Source organism: Salmo trutta, chromosome 19 (genome assembly GCF_901001165.1).
Source record: "Salmo trutta chromosome 19, fSalTru1.1, whole genome shotgun sequence".
NCBI lineage: Eukaryota > Metazoa > Chordata > Actinopteri > Salmoniformes > Salmonidae > Salmo > Salmo trutta.
Window position 1 is genome coordinate 50058278 of NC_042975.1, and position 18216 is coordinate 50076493.

The 18216-nt window shown below is 42.7% G+C and overlaps 1 protein-coding gene and 2 pseudogenes across 2 annotated transcripts in view; all 3 read left to right on the plus strand.

Moving 5' to 3' along the window:
- The window catches only part of LOC115154914 (claudin-4-like), a 29706-nt pseudogene extending 18814 nt beyond the window's left edge, over window positions 1–10892 (plus strand).
- A 2406-nt stretch (window positions 10893–13298) lies between these two features.
- On the plus strand, window positions 13299–15081 carry LOC115153777 (claudin-4-like; annotated as a pseudogene).
- Window positions 14873–18216, plus strand: part of LOC115154918 (calcium-binding protein 8-like) — a 170803-nt gene continuing 167459 nt past the window's right edge. The window contains exon 1 of one of the 2 annotated variants that reach the window (XM_029701632.1): window positions 14873–14948. The gene's annotated coding sequence lies outside the window, so the exon portion shown is untranslated. The other variant, XM_029701633.1, reaches the window with a different exon arrangement.

The following is an 18216-nucleotide window of genomic DNA, read 5'->3' on the forward strand; positions in this document are numbered from 1 at the left end:
GAGATAAAAGGATATCACATTTTCTCTTCCCTCAAAGACATGGATAAGTCTGGGACCGTATCCACAGTGTCTCAGAGCTGAGAATTGGTCATATGTGCTTAGAATAGAGACATTTTACTCCTACTCTTATGGGTAACAGTGAAAGCTATGTATGAAGCCACTTTTGTCATAGTCCCAGCTAGTCAAAAGATATTTAGGGGACCTTATGAGCTGTCCTAACCAGTTATGAGTTTCCAACAGGTGTCTTGATAGTAGAAAAAGGCAGCGAGTCAGTTCCTGTGCGATAGACCGGCAATTGCTTTGGAGTTGTTGAAAGAATGTTTTGATATTTCTATATGATCAACCCATACATAATATAGACCTAGATGCAACCATATCGCTTGTGCCTTTGACAATTATTTCACGCCTAATTCACATGGTCAGTGCCTTAGGAGAGTATTCAACCCCCTTGACTTTTTCCACATTTTGTTGCATTAAAAATTGGAATTACAATGGATTTAATTTCTTTCAGCTTTGTAGAGAAGCACATCCTTTTTGTATACGTGGCAGTCAGCAGATAGTGTGTAAAAGGCAATTAATTGTCTGTGCAGATTTAATGCATTCACAACAGCAAATACTATAATGTGCTCCTTTCTGCAAGTTTCCGTACATGTGACTTTCTGTAGATAGTAAACCCACGGGACGTCACATACTGCGGTCACATCCAAACGGACCTTAGCTATACGCCCAGTCTTATGACTAAGTCCCACAAAGACAAGTTTGTATCAGGTTAGAAAAAAACACTAGCATATAACAAGAGGCAATTCTTTATGGGATAGCATGACTAATTATGTAATTTTCCACGACAAAACAAAAAAACGTGTTTAGGTCATCTGGCTTGAAATAATCAAAAGTTGGGCTGGTATCCTGGCTCTCGTTGACTCTCTCTTCCGCTGCAGCTGAACTGGGCCTATCATCAACCTGGATATGAATGAATTAATAAACTAAATAATTATAGAGGCCCAATATTTTGACAAAATACAAACAACACAGCAGCATCCCCATCGTTTGATCAAATGAATGAATAATAACAATAATAATAATAATAATAAAAGTACTTTTTGTATAGCATGAATGGGGCTGGAGAAAAGTAGCTTAGCACTAAAATGCAGTTGTAACTCATAGTTGTTTTAGCTACAGATTATAAATACAGAAACATAGTGGAAACGGTAGCTTAATAGTCAGGCTGAGTCATCATGCTATGTCAAAGACTGACTAATGTAAATAATAGGGCTTTAAACAAACATTAACATGTTGAATGTAATGTAAAAATATTGATTTACGCCTAAATAGACATTCCCAAAAGTATGCATTTATCATGAACAATAACTAATATTGCCACATACTCCAAGAAAGATTGAAATCTCACCTTTCTGGTAAAAATATACTGACCAAAAATCTAAACACAACATGCAACAATTTCAAAGATTTTACTGAGCTACAGTTCATATAATGAAATCAGTCAATTTAAATACATTCCTTAGGCCCTAATCTATGGATTTCACATGACTGGGCAATGGGGCAGCCATGGGTGGGCCTGGGAGGGCATAGACCCACCCACTTGGCAGCCAGGCCCACCCACTGGAGAGCAAGGCCCAGTCAATCAGAATGTGTTTTTCTCCACGAAAGGGCTTTATTACAGACCGAAATACTCCTCAGTTTCATCAGCTGTCCGGGTGGCTGGTCTCAGACAATCCCACAAGTGAAGAAGCCGGATGTGGAGGTCCTGGGCTGACGTGGTTACATGTGGTCTGTAGTTGTGAGGCCAGTTGGACGTACTGACAAATTCTCTAAATAACGTTGGAAGCAGCTTATGGTAGAGAAATTCATATTTAATTATCTGGCAACAGCTCTGGTGGACATTCCTGCAGTCAGCATGCCAATTGCACGCTCCCTCAAAACTTGAGACATTTGCGGCATTGTGTTTTGTGACAAAACGGCACATTCTAAAGTGGCCTTTTATTGTCCCCAACACAAGGTGCACCTGTGTAGTGGTCATTCTGTTTAATCAGATTCTTGATATGCCATGCATGCCAGGTGGATGGATTATCTTGACAAATGAGAAATGCTCACTAACAGGAGAGAGACATTTCTGGGATTTTTTATTCCAGCTCGTGAAACATGGGACCAACACTTTACATATGGCGTTTATATTTTTGTTCAGTGTAAATTACTGAGGTGTACTCACGTTTGAGGACACGAGCTCAAGTACAGACAGGAATAAATATTTTTCCGGGAAGATGAAGAAGGGGGTGTATGTTTCATGATTAACTACTCACGGTGTGATTGTGATAACATACAGGAACTCAAGTCCTTTTATTCACCCGACCTAGGATCCCTCACAATCAAACGCAGACCTTATTACCTCCCAAGAGAATTATTTTCAGTTATAGTCACAGCCGTGTACATTCACCCTCAAGCCGGTACCACGACGGCCCTCAAAGAACTACACTGGACTTTATTTAAGCTGTAAAACACATACTTTGGGAGTATGAAACCATCACAGTCAGAAAAGGTGAGAAAGTTATTCTGCAATGATCATGGAAATAAAATAATCAGGAAATGAATAAAAAAATTGCAAGCAGACTAGCCTATAGCCTGTGTTCTCTTCAATTCGAGAAGGAGAAGCGAAGATGAGGAGGACCAGAGGTAAAGTTTGATACCTTACCGATGTCAGAGCCCCGCTAAAATAAAATTTGCATGATACAAAATCCACATAATCTTTCAGTTTAAACTAGAGATATGTTTTTTTGCACTGGATGCATCTTAATCCACCACATCCGCCTATGTCGCACTTCTGCTGTGTTTGTCAGACCGTGAGACATAGGGAAAATCGGTCTCCTCACAAAATCGTCTGTAGAGTCTAAAAAGTTTGGAAAGATGAGACTCTCACAAACACGGTGGTTTTCTCCGTTTTGCTGTACGACTCCCACAACCGGGGGACTCGTCTGAAGTTGTTACAGCAGATCTGCCAACTTCTGTCTGTAGTGTCCGAAATGTTTGTGCTACACACTATTATGACCCTTCTGTGGAAAGGTGAGACTCTCAGAAACGGGTACAGGTCGGTTGTTTTGCTTTAGGGCACCCACAGGTCTCACAAGACTCACCTGAAGGTCCCCCGGTACCAGTTGAATAAATCAAGGGAAGTACGGTGCATTCGGAAAGCATTCAGACCCCTTGACTTTTTCCAAAAACAATTACGTTACAGCCTTATTCTAAAATGGATTAATGGATTATTACCCATAATGACAGTGAAAACAAGATTTTAGAATTTTTTGTAATTTATTAAAAATAACAAATACTTTATTTACATAAGTATTCAGACCCTTTGCTATGAGACTCGAAATTCAGCTCAGGTGCATCAAATCAAATGTATTTATATAGCCCTTCTTACATCAGCTGATATCTCAAAGTGCTGTACAGAAACCCAGCCTAAAACCCCAAACAGCAAGTAATGCAAGTGTAGAAGCACGGTGGCTAGGAAAAACTCCCTAGAAAGGCAAAAACCTAGGAAGAAACCTAGAGAGGAACCAGGCTATGAGGGGTGGCCAGTCCTCTTCTGGCATCCTGTTTTCATTGATCATCCTTGAGAAGTTTATACAACTTGATTGGAGTCCACCTGTGGTACATTCAATTGATTGGACATGATTTGGAAAGGCACACACCTGTCTATATAAGGTACCTTAGTTGACAGTGCATGTCAGAGCCAAATCCAAGCCATGAGGTCAAAGGAATTGTCCGTAGAGCTCTGAGACAGGATTGTGTTGAGGCACAGATCTGGGGAGGGGTACCAAAACAAGTCTGCAGCATTGAATGTCCCCAAGAACACAGTGGCCTCCATCATTTGGGAGATGTTTGTAAGCACCAAGATTCTTCCAAGAGCTGGCCGCCTGGCCAAACAGCAATCGGGGGAGAAGGGCCTTGGTCAGGGAGGTGAACAAGAACCCGATGATCACTCTGACAGAGCTCCAGAGTTCCTCTGTGAAGATGGGAGAACCTGTCCAGTAAGGACAACCATCTCTGCAGCACTCCACCAATCAAGCCTTTATGGTAGAGTGACCAGACGCCACTTCTCAGTAAAAGGCACATGAAAGCTCGCTTGGAGTTTGCCAAAAGGCACCTAAAGACTTTCAGACCATGAGAAACAAGATTCTCTGGTCTGATGAAACCAAGATTTTACTCTTTGTCCTGAATGCCAAGCGCTACATCCAGAGGAAACCTAGGACCATCCCTATGGTGAAGCATGATGGTGGCCTGCTCCAGAGTGCTCAGGACCTCAGACTGGGGCGAAGGCTCACTTTCCAACAGAACAACGACCAAGACAAAAGCAAAGACAAAGCAGGAGTGGTTTCGGGACAAATTTCAGAATGTCCTTGATTGGCCAACCAGAGCCCAGACTTGAACTCAATCGAACATCTCTGGAAAGACCTGAAAATAGCTGCAGTGACGCTCCCGATACAACCTGACAGAGCTGGAGGGGATCTGCAGAGAAGAATGGGAGAAACTCCCCAAATACAGGTGTGCCAAGCTTGTAGCGTCATACCAAAGAAGACTCAAGGCTATAGTCGCTGCTAAAGGTCCTTCAGCAAAGAACTGAGTAAAGGGTCTAAACACTTATGTCAATGTGATGTTTCAGTTTTATTTTTTAATTTGCAAAAATGTATTTTTGCTTTTTGCCATTATTGTTTTGTCATTATGGGGTATTGTGTGTAGATGAGGTAAAAAACTAACAATTTAATCAATTTCATAATAAAGCTCTAACATAACAATGTCAATGGTGTGCGTACTGGTAGCAGAGTCAGGTGCAGGAGAGCAGAGAGTTGTGAACAGGCGCACACTTTATTTAGGCAGGAGAAACCAACAGACGGACGCCACTGCGTTGAAACCTCCATCCAATATGCCAAAGTGCAAAAACACGCAAACAGTCACAATAATAAAGTACAAACAAATAAACATACCTCGTGAAATTAAAACACGGAATAAACGCACACCAGAAATAGCGCGTCAAAAATGACACGTAACACGAAACAATCACACACAAAGACATGAGGGGGAACAGAGGAATACATACATGTAGTGTGATTGGAGAATGAAAACCAGGTGTGCAGGGAACAAGACAAAATGAATGGATAAATGAAAATGGAGCGGCGATGGCTAGAAAACCGGTGACGTCGACCGAACAAGGAGAGGAGCCGACTTCGGCGGAAGTCGTGACAAACAAAAAGTCTGAATACTTTTCGAATGCACTGTATATATGGAGGCCGTTTAGTCCCAAAAATATGGGATTAATTATATCTTTCTTATATAGGACAGACACTTCAGACTATCACTTTTTGGGACTGTTGTTCCATGTAGCAAAACTGTTATTCAATGTGTTTGTATGGGCTAATAGCAGTAAGGGCAAAAATAATTCAAATCAATAAATAAATAAATCATAATTTATGCGCTGAACACAACAGGTGTAGACCTTACCGTGAAATGCTGACTTAAAAGCCCTTAACCATCAATGCAGTTCAAGAAATATAGTTAAAATATTTACTAAATAAACTAAAGTAAAAAAAATGGAATCAATTAAAAGGTAACAAGAAATGTTAACATTATCGAGGCTATAAACAGGGGGTACCGGTACGGAGTCAATATATTTTTTTATACAGTCCCAGTCAAAAGTTTAGACACACCTACTCATTCAAGGGTTTTTCTTTATTTTACTATTTCTACATTGTAGAATAATAGTAACCAAAAAGGTGAAAAACAAATCTAAAATAATTGTTTATTTTAGATTCTTCAAATTAGTCACCCTTTGCCTTAATGACAGCTTTGCACACTCTTGTCACGTCCTGACCATAGAGAGCTCTTATTTTCTATGGTAGAGTAGGTCAGGGCGTGACTGGGGGGTTTATCTAGTTTATTTAGTTCTATGTTGTTTGGTCCAAATTTTTTCTATTTTGGGAATTTTGTATGATCCCCAATTAGAGGCAGCTGGTCATCGTTGTCTCAAATTGGGGATCATATTTAAGTAGTTGTTTTTCCCACCTGTGTTTGTGGGAGATTATTTTGAGTTAGTGCATGTAGCACCTCTGTCGTCACGGTTTGTATTTTGTTTGTCTTGCGAAGTTTCACATTAAAATAAAAGATGTGGAACGATACCCACACTGCACCTTCGTCTCCTTCCTATGACAAATGTGACAATTCTTGGCATTCTCTCAACCAGCTTCACCTGGAATGCTTTCCCAACAGTCTTGAAGGAGATCCCACATACAGTTGAAGTCGGAAGTTTACATACACTTAGATTGGAGTCATTAAAACTCGTTTTTCAACCACTCCACAAATTTCTTGTTAACAAACTATAGTTTTGGCAAGTTGGTTAGGACATCTACTTTGTGCATGACACAAGTATTTTTTCCAACAATTGTTTACAAACAGATTATTTCACTTATAATTCACTGTATCACAATTCCAGTGGATCAGAAGTTTACATACACTAAGTTGACTGTGCCTTTAAACAGCTTGGAAAATTCCAGAAAATGATGTCATGTCTTTAGAAGCTTCTGAAAGGCTAATTGACATCATTTGAGTCAATTGGAGGTGTACCTGTGGCTGTATTTCAAGGCCTACCTTCAAACTCAGTGCCTCTTTGCTTGACATCATGGGAAAATCAAAAGAAATCAGCCAAGACCTCAGAATTCTGATTCATCCTTTCCAAACGCCTGAAGGTATCACGTTCATCTGTACAAACAATAGTACGCAAGTATAAACACCATGGGACCACGCAGTCGTCATACCGCTCAGGAAGGAGACGCGTTCTGTCTCCTAGAGATGAAGGTACTTTGGTGCGAGAAGTGCAAATTAATCCCAGAACAACAGCAAAGGACCTTGTGAAGATGATGGAGGAAACAGGTACAAAAGTACTTTTTGGAGAAATGTCCTCTGGTCAGATGGAGAAAAAATAGAACTGTTTAGCCATAATGACCATCGTTATGTTTGGAGGAAAAAGGGGGAGGCTTGCAAGCCAATGAACACCATCCCAACCATGAAGCACGGGGGTGGCAGCCCTCATGTTGTGGGGGTGCATTGCTGCAGGGGGGACTGGTGCACTTCACAAAATAGATGGCATCATGGATATATTTAAGCAACATCTCAAGACATCAGTCAGGAAGTTAAAGCTTGGTCGCAAATGGGTCTTCCAAATGGACAATGACCTCAAGCATACTTCCAAAGTTGTGGCAAAATGGCTTAAGGACAACAAAGTCAAGGTATTGGAGTGGCCATCACAAAGCCCTGACCTCAATCCAATAGAAAATTTGTGGGCAGAACTGAAAAAGCTTGTGCGAGCAAGGAGGCCTACAAACCTGAATGGGCCAAAATTCACCCAACTTATTGTGGGAAGGTTGTGGAAGGCTACCTGAAGCATTTGACCTAAGTTAAACAATTTAAAGGCAATGCTAGCAAATACTAATTGAGTGTATGTAAACTTCCGACACACTGGGAATGTGATGAAAGAAATAAAAGCTGAAATAAATAATTCCAGCTACTATTATTCTGATATTTCACAATCTTAAAATAACGTGGTGATCCTAACTGACCTAAGACAGGGAATTTTTACTAGGATTAAATGTCAGGAATTGTGAAAAACGGAGTTTAATGTATTTGGCCAAGGTGTATGTAAACTACCGACTTCAACTGTATGCTGAGCACTTGTTGGCTGCTTTCCTTCACTCTGTGGTCCAACTCATCCCAAACAATCTCAATTGTGTTGAAGTCGGGTGATTGTGGAGGCCAGGTCATCTGATGCAGCACTCCATCACTCTCCTTCTTGGTCAAATAGCCCTTACACAGCCTGGAGGTGTGTTGGGTCATTGTCCTGTTGAAAAACAAATGATAGTCCAGCTAAGCGCAAACAAGTTTGGATGGCGTATCGATGCAGAATGCTGTGGTAGCCATGCTGGTTAAGTGTGCCTTGAATTCTAAATAAATCACAGACAGTGTCACCAGCAAAGCACCATCACACCTCCTCCTCCATGCTTCATGGTGGGAACCACACATGCAGAGATCATCCGTTCACCCACTCTGCGTCTCACAAAGACAAGGCGGTTGGAACCAAAAATCTCAAATGTGGACTCATCAGACCAAAGGACAGAGTTCCAGCTGTCTAATGTCCATTGCTCGTGTTTCTTGACCCAAGAAAGTCTCTTCTTATTAGTGTCCTTTAGTAGTGGTTTCTTTGCAGCAATTTGACCATGAAGGCCTGATTCACGCAGTCTCCTCTGAGCAGTTGATGTTGAGATGTGTCTGTTACTTGAACTCTGTGAAGCATTTATTTGGGCTGCAATTAGAGGTGCAGTTAACTCTAATGAACTCAGAACAGTAACGCACAGACAGAACAGTAACGCACAGCAAAATACCGGTCCCGCTTTATATGACGTTCAGCTTATAAGGGCTTCATAAAGCCTTCATAAGCACTACATGCATGTGTTACAAAGCATCTAGAACCATATGTCATGCTTTATAAAGGGTTCATAAATGTGGCATTACTATGTGATATAATTACCAAAGTCAAATGTGACCTAACTCACTATGTTGAATATGATATAAACATGTTTTATGAAGTGTGACATGTTGCGCTGAAGAATGGCATATGCTCTAAAGTGATGTCGTGTGCACGGAAGGTCTGGTGGACCAACGCATCAAACTTGACTTTCATTAGATAGGGTTTCATTAGATAGGGCGATAAATTGTGGAAATGGGCAGGGTTTAGCCATAATTATGACTTTTTGACTGTGTTAAGTAGTGACGATGACAAATACTTTTCTCAGTAAATATGTACAGAGGCAAAACAGATAACTTTTGAACAAGATAATATTTTATTGTTTCCGTCATATCATTCCATTCAACAAACTGTTAGAAATGGGTGTAATTGGCAGCTCTTCCTCTTCTCGGCATCTGCACACGTTTGAGTGAGTGACAGGGAGAATGAGCAAGAGAAATGGGAGAAAGTTTACATGGACTCACCAAGGGAGGTGTCAGTTTTTTCACCTGAAAAAAAAGGTGAATTAAAATAGTATTTTATTCGCTTTACAAGCTTATTAGAAGTGATTCTATTTTAATTGGATCTACTTACACTACACTTTCAGAAAAAAAAACGTTTCCAAAAGGGTTCTTTGGCTGTCCCCATAGGAGAACCCTTTTGGTTCTAGATACTACCTTTTTTTCTCTAAAAGTGTAAGATCAGACAATTATGGACAGTTGAATAGCATGTATTTTTGGGGGAATTCCATTCTCAATGAGACCTGATGCAGAGAAAAACATTCATGATCATCAGCATAGCTAGGAAAACCTAGCTCTTACAAAGCTGGTTAGTAGGAATCAATACACATTGAAGATCAGAGTATCAAACAGAAAGAAAAAAAAACATTTTGCACACAACTTAATGATTTAAGGAGGGGATGTGGCAGAATAAGTCACTGGTAACTGAGTGGGGGGCCAAGCACTGCTGTAGAGGCCATGCATTAGGTCATGGACATGTTTCAGGAACTGTAAAGACAGAGAGGAATCATGATTAACCATTTCCTAAGGTCTAGAAAGTACATTGACTATTTTGCCTCTCAGCAGTCTGGCAGTCTGCTAGACAGACAGAGGGAGATAGCAAACATAGGCTGTCTATTTACATTTCTTAGTCATCAGGCTGGATAACTTCTGTACACATTCCCTTTGTTCCCTCCTCCATCCAAGCTGGAAGATTCCTGCAAAAAAAGAGCATCAAGAATTGAAAAAGGTATACGAGAGGCTAATTAACCAACAGAGTGTTAGAGATGATAACAGTAATGAGGGAACTTACCCTATGCATTGATAAACTCTTCTGGCTTCTCGTGAACATGCCGTTTAGACCTGGTTTGTCTATGTCAATCGGCAACTCTTGTTTATGAATACAGCCCTGAGGATTTGATGTTCAGACAAAGTTGCAGTTTGTGTGTGTGTGTGTTAGGAGAGTAATATGGTCAGGTGAGATGGCTTAGGAAACGAGTGTCACCCGAGAGAGAGAGACAGATGACAAAACTCCTATTCTGTCCCTTTATCAAAGTAAACCTGATAATTCAGAGATGTAGAGGAAGTGAGCTTGTCATTGTCAAACTCTCCACTCTATACTCTCCTGTCACCCTTTCTCTCTCCTTCCAGCAGCTCAATCAGTCCATACTACCAGGGCTCCATCAGGATGGTGTCGGCTGGACTACAGATGCTGGGCATAGCCCTGGCAATCATCGGTTGGCTGGGAAGCATCATCTGTGCTCTGCCCATGTGGAAGGTAACAGCAGAGCCAACATAGTCACTGCTCAGGTCATCTGGGAAAGCTTATGGATGAACTGTGTGACCCAGAGTACGGGCCAGATGCAGTGTAAGGTCTACGACTCCCTCCTGGCCTTGCCCCAGGACCTGCAGGCCACCAGGGCTCATCATAATCGGCATCATCGCCGGCGTGTTCGCCATCCTGCTGGACATTACCGGGGGGAAGTGCACCAACTTTGTGGACATCGAGAGCTCAAAAACTAAAGTCGCCATCGCTAGCAGGGTCATCTTCCTCCTCGTTGCCCTCCTGGTCCCTATCTGCTGGTCGGCCGACACCATCATCCAAGACTTCTACAACCTCCTTCTGATCAAGGCCCAGAGGGAGCTGTGGGCCTCGCTCTACATCGGCTGGCGCTCCTGCCCACCCAGCACTGCGAACAAATACGATGTCAAGTACACTCCAATGCTGCTGCCAGCAGCAAGGCCTACATCTAGATGTTCAGACACACCACAGACTAGACCACCCAGAGCATGGATGAGGGGACTGAATGGAACGGGTGTTGAAAAAAAAATTGAACTCTCCAGGTTGTTCACTGTGCTATTTTTATGTTTTTACCACATTCCTTGCACTGATGCAGTTTCTCTACATTGTGAATTTGCTGAAGGAGTTTTTTGCTTTTACTGTCATATTTGACTGTTGTACCACAGTGAAATTGAAGTGTCAATGTATGTGTGAGTTGACAGTGTTGGCTAAAGTATGTACTTCTCTAGTTAGTGTAAAAGGTGATGTCAGTTACTGTGCAAATAATTTAGTCAAATGTCGAGGAGTCCCTCTCTAGGGTATACAAAAAGTATACAACTAAGCATCATTAAACAGAATTCCACACACCCTTGAACACACTGTTATCATTCTGAAAACATATTATTGGGCTCTTTCCTGAATTGGGCAAGGTTGAATTTAACTCTTCTATTAATATTGCTTGTATGTTGCATTCCTACTGTCACATGGATTTGTTTTGCGTTGTATTACACTCAGTACTACCCTATATTATTATTCTATATTATCTGCATCTTAAGATGTATTTTAAACCAAAATATGGATTTTTTTTTTTACTTGAACTTATGACTGAGGGGAATAGCTCAATGTGTATGTGTGACACACTGAAATTACTGGTTGGGCAGTGTTGCACTCAGCTCAAGTCATTTTGTATATAAAAGGAATCTGTGCAAACAGGTTGTGTTACTAAGAGACGTGCCAATGTGGCCTACTTCAGAAAGAATGTTACAGATCAACACACAAAGAGGGGAGAGAGGAGGAGAGGAAGAAGAAGTGGAATAAACAGAAGGGAGAGGGAGACAGCGAGGCAGTCAGACAGGAGAGGGAGACAGAGGTAGAGAGACGGGGGAGCAGAGCTTTTGAGTGTGTGTGCGTCCGTATACAGTACCAGTTAAAAGTTTGAACACACCTACTCATTCAAGGGTTTTTCATTATTTTTACTATTTTCTACATTGAATTATAATCGTTGAAGACATCAAAACTATGAAATAACACATATGGAATCATGTAGTAAATTTTTAAAAAGTGTTAAATCTAAATATATTTTATATTTCAGATTCTTCAAAGTAGCCACCTGTTGCCTGGATGACAGCTTTGCACACTCTTGGCATTGTATCTCTGAGGCCCTACTGTACGTTGTTGGTTATCAGAGGCAGTGTAATACCAGAAGTAGCAGCAGCACCATGTTGTTACTGAACCACACCCCAGTGTTTGTGTGTAGGTAAAATACTGATGTGCCCTCTGGACACAAGATGGTTATCGCTGTCTAAAGGGTTACAGTTGACTCTGTTTACATTACACTGTCAACAAGCAAGCTACTGTTTTCAGATTTATCAGATAAGGGCGCACACACACACACAGTTAAAAACACTGACGCACTGTCTGAATCACCATCACCAGCAGTGAGATTATTTGCGCCATAACACTTGAAATCACTGTAATTCACAGCACCAGTCCCTATAATATGTAGGTGGTCCTTCATAATCTCCTAATTGACAGCATGGACTCTAAACCACCCCCTGGCCACACAAAGCCTCTTTCACAACTTCACACGAAGTGAGAAAAAAAACACTTCTCTTTCATTATTTTAAGTCTGGGAGTGGTGGGGATATGGTTTAAAACGGGTTATTCTGAACGCCATCTTTTGTTTAAACAAAAAGTAAAGTACAGTATCCCGTTACATGTCCTCCCCCTTTTGCTCAATGTGTCCTTTCAAAACACGCACGCAAACACTTTACACATGCAAAATCTGACACATTCTCTGTCCCACACACAATGTAATAACTGTGCTCAATTGAAACCCAAATTAAGACATCAAAAAGTGGCAAAAAAAATCATGAAGGTCCAATGAGCATTTTTTTTAACCTCCTTTGCAGTATGCAGTATGTTCCACAACCCATAATGCCTTGCATCATGCTCCGACCTCATTGCCCAGAGAAGAACCTGACAGGCTAGAAGATGTCACAGGCATCTTGTCACTCACTCATCCCCAGGGGACGGTGTATACACTGTCACCCAGGTGGATTCTCAAGAGAGCGAGAGAAGACAATGAGGCTGCTGCTCAAAGAGAGAGAGAGAGAGAGAGAGAGAGAGAGAGAGATCTAGGAGAAAGAAAGAGGAAGAAAGTGTAAGTGAGAGAAAGGGAGAGGGAGTGAGATACACCTGGAGGCAGGCAGGTAGGTAGGAGAAGCAGCAGAGAGCTGGGTCTGTAAGCCTGTAACAGGAGGACAGGACAGCGAGCTGGGATGTCTGACATCTCTGGTGACTCACTATTCATAACAACAGCTTATTGGAGAGATGTTATAGAGGATATAGACCCATTGGTGGTATAGAGGAGACGGACCCATTGGTTGCCCTCTGGTCACAGAGAGCTGGTAGTCCCATCCACCACACTACCAGGTGTGAAACAGGCAAGGGACTCATGAGGTATGCTAATTTGATATAGAGCAGACCAAATTCACTCTATTAAATTAATCAAAACAGGAACATTTGGTTAGAAATTCAAAAGTAAATTATCTTTACAGAGAAAAATGTCCTCCTGTGTACTACCTACAGTATCCCCAGTGAGTATAGCCTTGCTATTGAGAAAGGCCGCCGTAAGCAGACCTGGCTCTCAAGAGAAGACAGGCTATGTGCACACTGCCCACAAAATGAGGTGGAAACTGAGCTGCACTTCCTAACCTCCTGCCAAATGTATGACCACGTTAGAGACATTTCCTTCAGATCACACAGAAAACAAACCCAATTTTGATTAACTCCCATATCTACTGGGTGAAATACCAGAATGTGCCATCACAGCAGCAAGATATGTGACCTGTTGCCACAAGAAAAGGGCAAACAGTAAAGAACAAACACCATTGTAAATACAACCCATATTTATTTATTTATTTCCCCTTTTGTACTTTAACCATTTGCACATCGTTACAACACATGATATGACATTTGATATGTGTTTATTCTTTTGGGACTTCTGTGAGTGTAATGTTTACTGTTCATTTTTATTGTTTATTTCACTTTTTTTTAAATGTTTTATCTACTTCACTTGCTTTGGCAATGTTAACATGTTTCCCCATGCTAATAAAGCCCTTGAATTGAATGGGTAGAAGAGTCTGGAACTGAAGAAAGGTCAGCTGAAAAAAAGACTAAGCCATTAAAGGACTGAGAGACTAGAGGACGTGACTACAGTCTTTCACTTCAGGACTCACGCTAGACATACAAAGACCCTGAAGGATCCAACGAGAGAGTCAATAGAAGTGTGTTCAAGTGCTGTGAGAGAGACAGAGGGGGGCGAACAGCAGACTAAGGATTCTGACTGACAAACAGCAACCAACTAGGGAGCCAGTGTGTCCTCTCCTCTGCCTCCTCCACCATAGCCTCTTTGGGGATACAGATGTTGGCCAGCGCCCTGAGCCTGCTGGGCTGGGTGGAAGTCATCATGACCTGTGCCCTGCCCATGTGGAGAGTCACGGCCTCCATGGGCACCACCATCGTCACCTCTCAGACTATCTGGGAGGGTATCTGGATGAGCTGCGTGGCCTAGAGTACTGGACAGATCCAGTGTAAACCCTATGACTCCCTTCTGGCCCTGAGCCCTGACCTCCAAGCCGCAAGAGTGCTTAGCGTCTTTGCCATCGCGAGGGGCACCAGCGGGCTCCTACTGGCCTTCGTCAGGTGGAATTGCACCCGGTTTCTGGACAAGCAAGCAGGCGGGGTCAAAGGCCAGGTTGCCGTAGCAGTGGGCACGATGTTGATCGCCATGGGGGTTCTGTGCCTGATCCCCCACGTCCTGGGCCGCTAGGGCAGTGGTTCTACAGCTCCACCACCATTGCCCAGCAGAGGGAGATTGGGGCGCGTCTCTACATTGGCTGGGGGGCATCCATCCTGCTCATCCTGGGAGGGGGCTGTTCATCAGCTCCTCCTGCCCCCTCCAGGCCCACGACAAGGATAAGAGCCCCTCCATCCGCTACCTGGTGGTCCGCTCCTCCAACAGGGCCACGTCAAGCAAGGCAGCCTTCCAGCGCAGCAGTGGACCGCCAGCAAAGTTCCAGTCCAATGGCCCGGCCACCACCAGGTACCACAGCAGCCAGGCAGCATCTGCAAAGTCTCAGCCCAGGGGAGTGGGGAAAACCAGGCCTCCCTGGGAGGAGGATGAGGGGCTGGCTGTGCTGGAGCAGGACTACAGGCCGGGGTCTGATGGGAGTTAAGCACTGTCTTCAAAGTTTCAGCTGAGACTGGAATCTGCCATGTCCGAGGAGAGTGAGGGAGCGTCTTCAAATTCTTAGCTGAAGAGACTGGAGTCTCTAGCAGAATCAGATAAGCCTCAACACAGTGGGGAAGCGTCCTAAAAAGATCTTTATCTGAGAACAAACACACACACACACACACACCATCAACACTCGAGTCAAGTATGATAGGGTCTTCTATTTGTGAGTCTACTAATGGCTTTAGAGGCCGATCCGGGAGCTCACATATTTTGGTGCAGTGTGGGCAGGGGTGGTGGTTATGGTAGGTGGTTGACATTTCCAGGTGTTGAGTCTTTTCTTGCATATCTGCCCCTTGTCCTCTACAGTACGGTAGAGATCTTTTTTGTGTAGTGCAGCTCCCTCTTGAATGTTTTTTCTCAAGTTGTGTCTATTTAGTGCAATGTCTTCTCAGTAGTTAGAGGTGATGTCGAATTTCTTCAGGTATATTTTGATGTTGTCTTTGTAGCTGACCTTCCTTTAGCTGGTAGTGCATGATCTATTTCGGGAGGTGAGAGTTGGGCATCCAGATGACATAGCCTGTCCATCGGAGTTGGTGTTGCATTATGATAGTGGTGAAGCTGTTTATGTTGGGTCTGTCACATATGCTGCGTCTGTCCTCCCAACTGATCCTCAGGATCTTTCATAAGGATCTTTGATGGTGTTATTCTAGTACTTTCAGGTGCTTAGTGTAGATGGTCCATGTTTTGGCTCCATTTAGCAGTGTGGGGAGGAAAACAGCTTTGTAGCATGTTACTTAATGAACATAATACATACACTACAGTTCAAAAGTTTGGGGTCACTTAGAAATGTCCTTGTTTTTGAAAGAAAAGCTCATTTTTGTCCATTCAAATAACATCAAATTGATCAGAAATATAGTGTGGACATTGTTAACGTTGTAAATGACTATCGTAGCTGGAAACGGCTGATTTTCTATTGACTATATACATAGGCATACAGAGGCCCATTATCAGTAACAATCACTCCTGTGTTCCAATGGCACGTTGTGTTAGCCAATCAAAGTTTATAATTTTAATGTTGCTAATTGATCATTAGAAAACCCTTTTGCAATTATGTTAGCACAGCTGAAAAATGTTGTACTAATTAAAGAAGCAATAAAACTGGCCTTCTTTAGACTAGTTGAGTATCTGGAGCATCAGCATTTGTGTGTTCGATTAGGCTCAAAATGGCCAGAACAAAGAACTTTCTTCTGAAACTTGTCAGTCTATTGTTGTTTGGAGAAATGAAGGCTATTCCATGCGAGAGTTTGAGAAACAGATGCCTCACAAGTCTTCAACTGGCAGCTTAATTTGGGAACAAAAAATAGTTTCTTTTATTGTTGGAAATAAGACTTATTGGCTGCATGCCTGCTCCCAGATCTCTTTGTGTTGTCTTGCCATAGGAGTTGGCAAGACAGCACAAACAGATCAGGGACCAGGCTAGATAGTTGCTTCTGCTGTAGTCCTTCCTCTATTCTAGAAGTCCCCCCTCACCTCCACCCTGTGTGACTCCGGCCACAGCTATCCTACGAAAAGCCCTGTCTGGAACAAACCAGTTTGACAGAGAGTGAGCTAAGGCTGAGCTCACACCAATGGTTTGCATTGTGATGGGGAAGAGAAACACCAAATACATGCTAATACTATGTACTGTAGCGACCCTGTGTTTATAAAAGCGGGTATCAACTCTGCCACATGAGCATTCTAAGGGTCAGATGCTACAAACACAAGCTCTAAATTACTTAACATGATCTACTTCTCTAAATGTAAAATTTGAACAGCATCTATTGTTTTTGAATAACAGCTGCTCATCACTCTTGAAAAAATGTGCCACTAGGCTAGTGCCTTTTTGAATGGTCACATCCAAACAAATCAAATCTAATTTCTTTGGTCACATACACATGGTTAGCAGAAGTTAATGCGAGTGTGGCGAAATGCTTGTGCTTCTATTTCCAACTATGCAGTAATATCTAGCAAGTAATCTAACAAATTCACAACAACTACCTAATACACACAAATGTGAAGGGATGAATAGAATATGTACATATAAATTTATGGATGAGCAATGGCGTGCGGCATAGGCAAGATGCAGTAGATGGTATAGAATACAGTAAAAAAAATATGAGATGAGTAATGTAGGATATGTAAATATTATTAAAGCAGCATTATTTAAAGTGACTAGTGATACCTTTATTAAGTTCATTTATTTAAGTGGCCAGAGATTTGAGTCAGTATGTTGGCAGCAGCTTCTCTATGTTAGGGATGGCTGTTTAACAGTCTAATAGCCTTGAGATAGAAGCTGTTTTTCAGTCTATCGGTCCCAGCTTTGATGCACCTGTACTGACCTCGCCTTCTGGATGATAGCGGGGTGAACAGGCAGTGGCTCGGGTGGTTGTTGTCCTTGATGATCTTTTTGTCCTTCCTGTGATATCGGGTGCTGTAGGTGTCCTGGAGGGCAGGTAGTTTGTCCCCGGTGATGCGTTGTGCAGACCGTACCACCCTCTGGAGAGCCTTGTGGTTGAGGGCGGTGCAATTGCCGTACCAGGCGGTGATACAGCCCGACAGGATGCTCTCGATTGTGCATCTGTAAAGGTTTGTGAGTGTTTTAGATGACAAGCCAAATTTCTTTAGCCTCCTTCCTGAGGTTGAAGAGGCGCTGTTGCACCTTCTTCACCACGCTGTCTGTGTGGATAGACCATTTCAGTTTGTCCGTGATGTGTACGCCAAGGAACACAAAAAAAACTTTCCACCTTCTCCACTACTGTCCCGTCGATGTGGATGGGGGGGTGCTCCCTCTGCTGTTTCCTGAAGTCCACGATCATCTCCTTTGTTTTGTTGACATTTAGTGAGAGGTTATTTTCCTGACACCACACTCCTAGGGCACTCACCTCCTCCCTGTAGGCCGTCTCGTCGTTGTTGGTAATCAGGCCTACCACTGTAGTGTTGTCTGCAAACTTGACGATTGAGTTTGGAAGCGTGTATGGCCACGCTGTCATGGGTGAACAGGGAGTACAGGAGAGGGCTGAGAACACACCCTTGTGGGGCCCAAGTGTTGAGGATCAGCGGGGTGGAAAAGTTGTTTCCTACCTTCACCACCTGGGGG